We start from the raw sequence: 10548 nt of genomic DNA, 5'->3' as shown, positions 1-10548 counted from the left end.
AGTGGTACGCTGACAATTAACTACCAGTTGTTGATTTTGAGCATTCCATGCATTGAAAATGCATTTTGACAATAGTTCAACTCCCAAGAACACCTACAAAAGGCCAAGCCTCAAATTTTAGGTTTGAGTGCCTCCCAAGTCATCTCCTTGATTATTTCTTCTTATCTTCTTCTTCTTCTTCTATTTTTTAAAGTCATATATAGGCTCATGCACCCATTAGTTGATATAAGCAAGGGTAGAGACTAGTTAGCACCATTTAGAGAGTTAGTTTGTATGTAAATAGCTTTATTTTATTAAGTGTTTTAGCATGAGTTGCATTAGAAGAGATCTCACTCCTAACACAAAAGGAGGAAAGGATTTCTTTTGAATACATGGATGTAATTTGTATTGAAGGCCAATATTTTTGATACAATAATATATGCTATTTGTTCTCTCATTCTGAGTGTAGTAGATCTTGTCAGAGTGTGTTATTTTTGTGAATGCATGGTCATGAATAATAATGGAGCTAATGGTTTTGTTGCATTGTTATAATTGTGTGATATTTTATTTCTAGTGTTTGTCTTATGTTAACAAATTATGTTGTTGTGACAAATTGGAGAAAGGATCACTATTGTTCTTACATAGTGTTTTGTCTCATGTGAGTGCACTTTCTATGGCCTCCCAATTCAATGAATCATGAAACATTTTTCATTTTTTATTAAAGTTCTCATCCACTATTGCATCAGTTGATTTTAGGAAGCAATACTCCTAATTTCATTAGTTTCCTACTAGATCCTTTTGATAATTTAATTCACAAACATGTTAATTTGGTTTATGTCTATTAGGAATTTCCCTTTCAGTAATTTTCTTTAATCTCTTGTTACTCTATCTTGGTTATTTGATCTTCAAACATTTGGTTAAAATAGGAATTTATATAGTTGTATTGATAAATCACATTCATCATAAAATAGAAAATACAAATATATATATATATATATATATATATATATATATATATATATATATATATATATATATATATATATATATATATATATATATATATATATATATATATATATATATAATTGTGGTTACGTTTCAACAAAATTGTGTAGAATTGGTGGATACGAACAAAGGCCTCCTTGTGAACATTTACATTTATCTTCAATTGAGCTACCCAGTAAGTTGAAAAATATCCATCTAGAAACTTGGAGTTGTTCATTAATCAGCTTTGCAAGAGAGAGATTTGAAATGATTCTTATCGTTAAGCATCATACAAAATGATAGCTCAACAAGCATGCACATTAGTAATATTGTTGAACAATTTCCTAGGAAGACACTTTTTAGGAATGACATGAATGAAATGAATATCTTCTAATGTAATTCCTAAAACATGTTAATTGACCTCTAAGTGAAGTACATTTCAACTAAAATTCATCTACAGTCTTAAAATTTCAGTACAAATGAGGTCTTCGAGTTAATCTTGAATATGCGTTTTACGCAATTAATATGTTCTATCATAAGTATTCTTTAAGATTGCTTAGGCTTCATGAAATTTTGTGCACTATCCAATCAAAATATATAAATCTATAGGTATTTAATTAAACATGTAACAAATATTCTAAAATAAAAATAAATAAAAGAATATGCATTTCTCATGAGTGATAATTGGAACAATTTAGCCTAATCTCTAAAATTAAAGTAAACATAGTACAAAAATTAAGATAAAAATATATTGCCCTTGTTTAAATGATTTCAAATGTTTTATTAAAAATAAATTGAAAAAGCTTTTATTTAAAGCTATTAAATATATTATTTTTAAATAACTATTAATTAATATCATAAAGCTTAAATTATCACTAGTTAAAAAAGGTTGTCCTTTAAAATAAATAAATTATCTCTTTATTTTGAATTTAAAGGACTATTTATTTTCTAAAAAACTATAATAATCAAAAAGATTATTATTTTCAAAAGCATTAAATAAATATTAAATTCAAAGATAAATTTTATTAAAAATTTAATTACATAGATACATGAATAAAGAAATCTAAAGTTTAGTTTAACTTTAAAAAAATATCAATTTAAAGAACAGGAAAACTTTCATATACAAAAACCTAAAAGAATTTTTTTTTAAAGTTAAATGAACTTTTATATAGTCACATAAGATCAAAATTTTAAAAACTTATTTTAAAAAATCTTTGTATTTCAGCTTTATAAGAAAGGTGCTAACAAAGTTATGTAAGTAAAATGCATACAATCACGAGGATAGTCATAGATCTTATTATAAACTAAGGAGAATGATAACGATATCTAAAGAGGAGATTTAAAAATAATAGATACATTATGAAGGAATACAATAATAATAACCTTATAGGAAGAATATGTTGGAAACTCTAATTGGGACAATTGTTATGTTGTCATTGATGTCAAACCTTATTGGTAAGACAGTTTTCTATCTGAGTGTCATATCAAGATTATTGATGAAGAGGATTTGAGAAGGACATAACAAAAGGACCTAGAGGAAAGGTTGAGTTATGAGGAGCTAAAATGGGCACTTGAATGAGTTGGACTTTGATGAGATAAAATGATTGTTTAATCATGCTACAAGTGAAGAAGATAGATATATTAAAACCTATAAGAAAAAATCAAAGATTGATCAAATGTGTAGGCTTGATGGAGCAAAAGAGCTGAAGATTAAGGAGCTTAAATTTTATGTTGTGTGATGCTAGAGTCGACCAAGTGATAGTATAAGCTGAGCAAAATATAGTGTCAATCGAGGATCAGTATTGACCAAGTGACAATATATGTGCCAAATAGAAAAGTTAGTAGTGACCAAGTAATCTAATTATGAGTGAGTGATAGAACATAGTGTTGGCCATGGGACAACATTTGACATAATATGAGGAAATTGTGATTTCTAGCTAACATCGTTTATTTCTTGGAATGTGTAAAGCATGTTGAAGATAAGGATGGATGACCTAGAACATTTAGTTCATTGGAAACCATGTTTGAGATTTTCTATGGGAGAATTGAAGGAGAGTTTGGAGAAATTTCTAGAAGAGAAAAGAGGAAACAAAATGGTAGAAGGATTCAATGAATTTGACAAAACCCTAAGATCTACAATGATCTTTAAGTAGAAAAATATTAGAATTACCTATTTAATGAGGTACAAGGGAAAAAATTAAAGAGGCTTGCAGAGCTGGTGAAGACCTAATAAGGTTGGAGTAGTTGTTGATTTTATTGTTTGGCAAGCTTGAGTAGGATGCTGAGAAGAGTTGTGAAGAGGTGAAGAGTAATTGCTTGAAAGAGTGCCACGAATATCAAAGAAAGAGATGATAATGAAGGCTAGTCAGTTGATCAACATATGAACCAAATTATGATTTGTATTTCCAAAGTGAGTTGTATTTGTTAGATCAAACCTATTGTTACTTTCTAACCATTGTATTAGTATTGAAATCCTTTAATCAAGGTTGACCAAACAGTCATATGTGAATCATTTAATCAAGGTGACAATCTAATGGAATTTTTTTAAGCCCTCTAACAAAGTCACTCCTAACAAGGTGATTAATCCTTTAACAATGTCACATTTAACAAAGTTTTTTATAACCTTTAACATGGTTGGCACCTAATAGAGCTCACTTCAAAAGAGTGAAAAATTGGTGACATGTTACTAGTGGTTTTTCCCAAATTAGGTATTCACATTAAATCTTGTTGTCATACTTGTGTAGATGTCATGTGAGATGTTTTAATATTAATATTCTAAATTCTAAAAGTTTTTTACTATTAATAAAATTGATTGCAAGTTTATGTTACTAATTGTTTGCTATAGAGATCAAGCTATTGAATGTTTAGATCTAAATTATTTGAAGTGATTAAAAATTCAATTGGTACATCAAGAACTTGGATAATTGATTCAACCCCCCACCCCTAGTTATTCTAAATCATTATAACAATTGGTATTAGAGCATAGGTGATTGTAGACAAAAGTTTGAAGGTACTTGAAGCTAAAGATCAAGATGTACAAAAAAGGAAGTGCTAAGGTTGAACAAAGAGAACTTCCCTACATGGAAAAGTTTTATGAAGTTACATCTAGAAGGAATTGGAGCTGATGCAATACACTATATGGAACATGCATATGTGACAATACCAAGTCCTTTGAGAGCTAAATAGATGAAAGAGAAGCAAGAGCACAATCGAGCTATGTTGGAGATTGCATTAGCCCTTACCTATGTCAAGTTTCATGACATAAAGGAATTCAAGACAACCAAGGAAATATGGGACATGCTACAAACCATCTATGGAGGAGAAACAAATGTTTTGAGAGTTATGGCCTGAATTTTCACTAAGCTTAAATTTTTGAATTTTTGTGGAAATTAGGAAGTAAATATGTTTTCATGTTTAGGGTTTCTTAAAATGTTGTCTTTCTCCAGGAAAAGCCCTAAATTTTTCTCACACCTTATCATTTTCAAGATCATTTATGAGTTGGTTTGCAAATAATAAAAGGATATGATAAAACTTTGATTATACATATGAATTTCCTTATCCCTAAGTTCTTTTCTTTATTTCATATATTATAAGATTGTGGTCCTAAGTGCTTTAAGTTGTGAAGTTGTGAAAGGCTTTTGATTGCTAGATCTCTCCTTTATGTTTTCTAACCATGTTGAGGGTAGTAATGTTGCAAAGTAGCCAGTCATGAGGCTCACACTATGTCTTGGCCATTGAGACTAGTAGTCATTTTAAGGTCATGCAGTGGAGAAAAGCATCAAATCGTGAGGTTTTAGCTTGTGATTGTGATATTATGAACATTTTTGGTAATGTTCCTGAAAATTTTAAAGATATTCCTAAATGATTTTAGTAATGTTCTTGAAAGTTTCAGAGATTTCCCAAACAGTTTCGGTAATGTTCCTAAAAGTTTCAAAGATGCTCCTAAATAGTTTTAGTAATGTTCCTAAAAGTTTTGGAAATTTCCCAAATAGTTTTAATAATGCTCCCAAAAGATTTCTACTCTGACACCCCTATAATGTTTCATTCTAGAGTTTCCTTATGAAGTCCCATAGTATTCTTCAAGTTGTCTTGTCATGTGCTTCAGGTAGTCTAGTTGTGTACTCTAGGTAGTATCAGTACTTCAGGTGGCCAGTGCTTTAGATAGTTCTAGAATCTTCAATGCTTCAAGTGGCTAGTGCTTCAAGTAGTTCTGCCTTAGTGCTTCTATCGGCTAGTTCTTCAAATCAATGCTTTAGGTAGTTCTCCCTTAGTGATTTAAGTGGCTAATGCTTTAGGTTAATGCTTCAAGTAGTTCTCCCTCAGTGCTTTGGGTGGTTAGTTCTTTAGGTTAGTGCTCGAGGTGGCCAGTGCTTTACATAGTTCTCCATTAGTGCTTCAAGTGGCCAGTTCTTCGGGTCAGTGCTTCAATTAGTTCTCCCTTAGTGCTTCGGGTAGCCACTGCTTCAAGTTAGTGCTTCAAGTAGTTTTCCCTCAGTTTTTCAGGTGACCAGTGCTTCAGGTAGTTCTCCCTTAGTTCTTTGGGTGGTTAGTGCTTCAAGTAGTTCTTCTTCAGTACTTTGGGTGGCCAGTGCTTCAACTAGTTCTCCCTTAGGGCTTTAGGTGGCCAGTGCCTCAAGTTCATATGGTATTACCTTGATGGTCATACGATAGAGTGTATGGTCATATGGTGTAGGGTAGAGGGTATGGAGTAAAGATCAAGTTGTGAAGCGGATGTTATATGGATTGTAGGAAAATGACTAGTAATGAAACTAGAACTTAAAGACCTAAATTCATCAAATAAAGCCAAAACATGAATGGAGATAGAACATATATAATCTTCAAATAATGTTTGCCGCAAGATGGTACTTTGATTTGCTAGATCTAAGCAAAGTATTACAGGTGGCAAAATAGGGTGAGGGTTGAATCCCAACGAAACCAGAAAGCCAAGTAGGGAAGATATTTCACTTCTGAAATGGCAAACAACATAGAATCCCAATTGGAATTCATGATAAAAAGAAATATAATCCAAATCATTACTAACTATTACCTACAAGTCATGCTTAAATACCCGTCAGGGAAACCATTTCGAGGGTGTACAAAGATAGTTGAAGACCACACTTACCTATGAAAACAATTAAATAAAATGGGTCCAAGATATAATAAATCAATCAGAACCACAAATACACATATTACTAACTTGGCTCCGACTTAATTAATTAAAGTAACTAATTAAAGGTCCTTTTGATATATTATTTAAATTTTAGGACCAATTAATTAATTAATTAAATTAAATTATTACATTCAAGTTTGGGGACATGACAAATCCTCGTTGCCCAAAGATTGCTTTTTCCTCAAGCAATTAGATGAAACACCAATAACTCTAGGGTCCCAAGTCAAGCATGCATGTGAGATGAGTGAAATGACATCAATCCTCCGTAGCACCACATTGCCATCAAATTGTCACAGTGCCACAATGATATCTTCTTGTCTTGAGTCACCAAGATCCCAAACTCGAAATTTATTTATGTAATCCATCATTATTTCTAGTGGGAAAAAGACATCATAATCAACCAACTATAAAGATATTTCCTGCAAATAATCCTCAAATGAATCTACATCAATTATAGGCTGAACAACTATTGGTAGAGATTGATTATTTAGAGGGTCACAAGTAGAACCAAAATTTCCATCTTATTCATCGTTGAGCATTGGTTCAATGATATTTATGCAAGTACCTTCTTCCAAAATCATTTCCTTCATCTTGGTCTTAGGTACCAAGTAGATTTTGTCTTTGTGGTAAAAGATTTTGCAAACCACCTTGTATCTATCATCCTATACTTGATCATCCAATAGTTGGCATGTAAAAGTATTCTTGGAGTATTTGACTAACAGATGTGCCCTCCAATCAGTTGGAAATTGAGCCATAGTGTCACCCAAGTCAAAGATCTCCATTCTCCTAGCAGACTAGTAGAATCACTAGCTCTGATACCACTATGATGTTCTGAAAAGTTTTTGTAATGTTCTTGAAAGTTTTAAGGATGGTCCCAAATAGTTTCAGTAATGTTCCCAAAAGTTTCATAAATTCCCTATTCCTAAACGGCTTCGGTAATGCTCCTAAAAGGTTTATGTTCCAATATCATTGTAATGTTCTATTCTAGAGTTTCCTTATGAAGTCTTATAGTATGCTTCAAGTTGTCTTGTCATATGCTTTAGGTACTCTATTGGGTCATGAAGTGGAGAAAAGCATCAAATCATGAGGTCGCAGCTTGTCATTTACATGATTTTTAAGTTGTGAGGCCATAAAATGTAACTATAGTGTTTAGATTATGTTTCATCACTATATCTCACATAGTTAGAGGTAAGGTGAGTTTAGGGTGGAGAAGTGGAGATAATTGATAATCTTAAAATTGCAAGGTTAAGCTAGTAGTTTGACATTTAAGTGGTGTTGGGACTAAAAATTGCATGGTCAATTTTGAGTCAACATATTGAAAATTTTGAAGAATCAATGCCCTAAAGTGCCTTTTATGCATATGTAGTTGGTTGTCGATTTGAGGCCTAGATGGTGTTTGAGTGACTTAACACCTTTCATTTCATATATGCATATGATCCACAATGTTTTTTTGTCATCCTGAATCATTCTGCGAAGTCCCATTTTGAGCTAGTGTCAAAATTTGCAATTTTGCCCCCAAGTGTCAAATAGAGATCAAAGGCCCAATTTGCATTTGAATATCTTTTACCCAGGAATGTTTCATGACCTGCTGCTTTGGGGATGTTTATCATGCATATCAAAGAACCTATGTTCCAAGTTTTAAGTCATTTTGAATCCGTTTGACTAGGTTTTGAACCCCTTAAAGTTGGTCATTTACTGTTTTGTCCATTAGTGTAGTTCACAATTCTGGGAAGCCCTTTTTGACCAATGATATCTTTGACCCAGTTCACCCAAATGAAGAAATTCTTTATGCATTTTGTTCCAAGGGTCAAACACTTCATATGTTTTAATTTTGAGATCATGATGAATCCATTTAGTCAGTTTGCTAACATGATCAAAAACCCAGTTTACATTGTTTTGTTATACCTAAGGTATCCAGATTGGTCCGTACCCCTGTTCAGGATGTTATAACTTTGATCTTGTGACTGGTAACCCTAAATGGATTATACCATTGTGTTGTTTCCTGGAAATCCTTGAAGTATTCCTGTTCTTAAGTCATGATGAATCCATTTGCATACTTTCATATGTTCGTACATTTGCCAAAAATTACTTTTTGACACATTTCCCAGTTGAAATTTCCAAGTGCCTGTTTTCAAAAATTTGCCAAAAGCGTCCTATGATTCATCATGAGCCCAAACCATAGAATGGCATTCTCCTCTTGGCAAGTAACATACACCCTTGTTTTTAGAACCCCAAGTGATCAATAACCTAGTTTTATAATGCCAAACCCGAGCCCAGTTTATGTTTTTAACACTGTTTGCCTGTAGGATATTTGAAGTATGGATGTTTAGCAGTTAAAATATTTTGACTAGAAATTCCTAATGGGTTGAGAATTTTCAGTATGGTAGAGCGGGTAGGATTGAACACTCATTCCAATTTTTGTGGCACGGTTACTTGATTGAGTCATTTTTTAAGGCCGACTGGTGGGCCTCTAGACACATATTCACAATTCTTAAGATTGATTAAAAAGATTGATGGGTTTTGAGGCAAAGTTATGCATAATTACATAAGAGGAAAGGTGCATATATGTAAAATATTCATGCTCCAAATGTCATGAGATTATGAAGGGCTTAGCAATTGATAGGCATTTGTTTTAAAAAAGGGGGACAAATATTATAATGATTTTAATCATTATAAACTATTACAAGAAAAGAAAATCGCCAGCAAAACAACAGTTGAAAGAAAATACGTGGAGAGTCCAATCAGCGACATGTGAAGGAGGCATTCACATAAACAAAGAAGAGTCACCCACACAAGGAAAGGAAGATGGAGTTCAAGCCCCCTAATTTTTATGGGGAAAATCCAAATTGTTCAAGTCTCCAAAGGTTTCAACGAGCACAACACCTAGGATTATTAAAAACTTTAATTTCAGCACGATAAAATCAGAAACATTTAATGATCTGAATCATACGGAAAACAATGGTGGAGCCTGATAGGCTTGTCAATGTGCAAACTGAATTGGATGAAACACATTTTATGACTGAAGTTGAGTAGGTGTTACCCCAAGTTTAGGATAAATAGACCCATAAAAATGCCCATGAACAATGAAAGAACCGTAGGCATGAATACATCCTTAGTGGCAAAGGCAGCTTCAATGCAAGAAGCCGTGGCATGAGGAGCCTGCACTTTGCTCCATGCATGATTAATAAAGCAAGCCCACACTCACACTAGTAAAAAATGCAAAATCTAATAGAGGATAGCCCACAGCTTAGGAGAGGAGGTCTTCAATGCCAGCACATTAAGAGCAGAGAATGCATCAAAAAAAAAAAGGATGTCCCCACAACAAGTTAAGGGTGAGCTCATGCAGGGTTGGCATTGATATAGAGGCAAGGTCGGCAGTAAAAAAAGGAGCTTTCATGCATTAAAAGAGGGGATTGCAATTTTATCAAGCAAATCCATGCATGCTAAGAACCCCATACAACATCAAAGGAATGAATTAAACATGTTAGGCCATGGCATTAAGACACAGAACCCACACAAATCAAAGCACACCACTATTAAAGGGAAGTCCATGCTTAAGCATAACTCATGCCAAAGACACAGAGCTCAAGTGAAGAACAAAGGAAGCCACTGCCTAAACATGAGCACACACACGTAAAGATAAAAGAGATGCTAGCAATAAAACCAAAGAGCTCTGTCCACTCCATATTGAAACAAAGAAGCTGGCATCAAAGATGAGTTGCGGCATTTAAAGAAAAACACAAACTGCAAGGATATATTCAAAAGCAATAATCCCACATTGTCTGTGTGAGGGGGATTTTTTCTTTTTAAATACTATTACACATGCTTTGTGTAATGTCTAAAGAGAAAAGGCTTTTGGAAGCTGTGTGGTGTGACATGGGGCCCGATGATGTCAGCCAAAGGAAACAAATGCAAAATTTTAGACAAAAATGCATGCATGCTAATGTGGTGAGATGCACTACGATCATGCCACTTGTCCAGATCTTGCGATGGGCGCATGCCCACAAAATAGAGATGCTCACCAATTAGATATTGCGGGCATGTAGGAAAGGGCCATGTGGTGCAGGTCTCGACTAGCAATGGTGTGGCACCGAAAATCTAGATGCAACAAGATGGTGACACATGGCAAGATGAGTGGTAGGCGCATTCCGGCTTGATCAAAGTGCTCGATCATTAAGCAAAGCAGGATAGCAGGCATGTGCCATGTGTTAGTGGGGCTCGAGCAGATGGTGACATGGTAGTACAAAGGTGGACCACTTTGGAAGCACCACGTGGCGCCTAGTCAAAGTTTGGTTGACCCAGATAGAGATAAAGAAAAAATGGAAATAATTAAAAATCAAATATTTTTAATTATTTTCCCAAATTTATATGCACGTTCAATCTTTTAAATTAGAAAAGCATTTAATCTAAAG

This window comes from Cupressus sempervirens, chromosome 2 (assembly GCF_028749045.1).
Source record: "Cupressus sempervirens isolate cs-2001-9-10 chromosome 2, ASM2874904v1, whole genome shotgun sequence".
Lineage (NCBI taxonomy): Eukaryota > Viridiplantae > Streptophyta > Pinopsida > Cupressales > Cupressaceae > Cupressus > Cupressus sempervirens.
Note: the sequence above shows the minus strand (reverse complement) of the source record.